The sequence below is a fragment of the Cololabis saira genome, chromosome 5 (genome assembly GCF_033807715.1).
Source record: "Cololabis saira isolate AMF1-May2022 chromosome 5, fColSai1.1, whole genome shotgun sequence".
Classification (NCBI taxonomy): Eukaryota; Metazoa; Chordata; class Actinopteri; order Beloniformes; family Belonidae; genus Cololabis; species Cololabis saira.
Window position 1 is genome coordinate 12,596,876 of NC_084591.1, and position 2,080 is coordinate 12,598,955.

The 2,080-nt window shown below is 39.0% G+C and overlaps 1 non-coding gene across 1 annotated transcript; it reads right to left on the minus strand.

Annotated features, from left to right (window-relative positions):
• Positions 1-685: 685 nt before the first annotated feature.
• trnaa-agc (transfer RNA alanine (anticodon AGC)) lies at positions 686-758 on the minus strand. Its single transcript has one exon. It is a non-coding gene; the product is annotated as a tRNA-Ala (tRNA).
• Between the last annotated feature and the right edge of the window lie 1,322 nt (positions 759-2,080).

Below are 2,080 nucleotides of genomic sequence, written 5' to 3' on the forward strand. Positions count from 1 at the left end.
AAAACAAAAAACAAAACAAAAAGAGGCATAACATGCCTCTAAATACCTTTTAACCTCCCTGTTACCTCCCTACCCTATACATCCCTTAAACTTCACTAACGTTTATGTATACACTACAATTCATATTTTCACAAATCCTCATTTCCATTCTTATTTCATAAACACAACACAACTAGAGGGAGAGAGACACACCATGAGAGCAAGTAAACAAGCAAGTACATAACAATAACTCCAAAGACAATAACTAACAAAAAAAAAGAGAAAAAAACGATAAACAAACAAAAAACGTAAGTGCTCCCCGTTCATATCTATCCGTCAAATAATCCATTGATCGCCTCAGCATTGAGAGTACTAGCTTTGAGGTGCAGTTAGATCTCTTCATGTCTTATACTATCTTAGCATTTCACCCCCATTTTTTTATAAAGCTCTCCCATTTAGCCCACAGCATGTGTCTCATTCGAAGATTTCCTCTGATTTGATACGTTAATTGTTCAATTTCTTTTACTTGTTCCATTAAGTCTCGCCATTTCTCTAAAACCGGACTTAATTTCTGAAGCCAGTTTTTTGTTATGAGTTTAAGAGCTGTTATTCTTAAAATTCGTGTAAGGTACTTATCCTCACTTATCCTCTTTTGGTATTTTCTCTAACTAAAATAAATAATCTTACTTGTAAAATTCATAAAGAATGGAGGATGCGGGCATCGATCCCGCTACCTCTCGCATGCTAAGCGAGCGCTCTACCATCTGAGCTAATCCCCCGTCGGACACATGAAAGGTATGACGTCAGCAAATACGTACTACCTTTTGCCAAAACTAGTCGTTTTATCACTATTTTTACTCAAATGACACACTTAGATGTGTAATACACATGTCAAACATTTTTTATTCATCAATTCACAGCAGCGAATTTAAAGGTTTCACATATTCATAATTTTCATAGTGTGGTCAGTACTTTTGGCAGTAACTTCACTACAGCAAGCCTAATAGTCGTATTGTCCCACTTCCCACCAAGTTTCTACAGAAAAGCAAACGTCTTTGTACCTGTAAATGTCGAACAGGTGTTGCTACGCGACGCTGAAATTACCTTTTCACTGAAGAGAGATTCCGCTGTATTTTTGACTCTAAAAAAGCCAATTTATTACAGGTCGAGTCAGAAAATCAAAACACAAAAAAATTGTCATACAATACACAAGTTTTTCTTTAACTTGGATGAAATAATTTCAACGATAAGAAGTAAGAAATATAAACGTTTCCTATAGAGGGTTTTCACCGACGTCACGAAATGGGCGGTACCGCGACCCGGCAGCCATAGCGGCGGGATTATTTGTAGGCAGAGGGGAGGCTGTGGAGGGCTGGAGGTTGAACAACAACAACAAAGCGGCTAACATGTAAAATTTGACCATGTCAAAACCACGGAAAACCTCGGCAAAACGTGGGGAAGATACCAGATACCGGGAAGGACTTGGTCCTCCAGAAAGGGCGAGGTATAAAGAGAAATTAAACCTTTTAGGTGGCCATGATCCGTACGAGCTGGAGCAAACAACGTGGACCACGGATGACCCGACTATTCCGCCAACGATTAAATATCCTGACATCGTGAATTACCTCATTTTTTTTACCAAATGGACCCCCATTTGTACACTGGCAGAGTAGGGTGCTAGAAATTTAGTTTGAGAAACTCTGTTGTAAGGCTATGAAATGAATAAATCATGGCGAGCAATAACGCTAAATATACAGTAGATTATTATATTATTATATTTATTTTTCACAGTTACCTGACAATAAATGTGAAGAACAAACACGAATGTTGTCAAGATTCTTGCCCGTGAAGTTCTGTTTCAGTGCAGCAAGCCACAGACGTCTCCTTTCTTCTGATAAGTTTCGGCAAGTATCTCCCTGATTTGTGATAACTTTTGGAAGTCTGTAAAACTCCAGGTGTTTTTCTCGGTCAGACCGATTTGTACAACCGTACACACGGCAATAATTGACCATTTTCCACGCGGATTGTGATTACGGTTTATGAAGGAGCAGAAATGTGCAGTCTCTCATACGCTCTGGCTTTGTTTTGGTCTGGGGGGGTG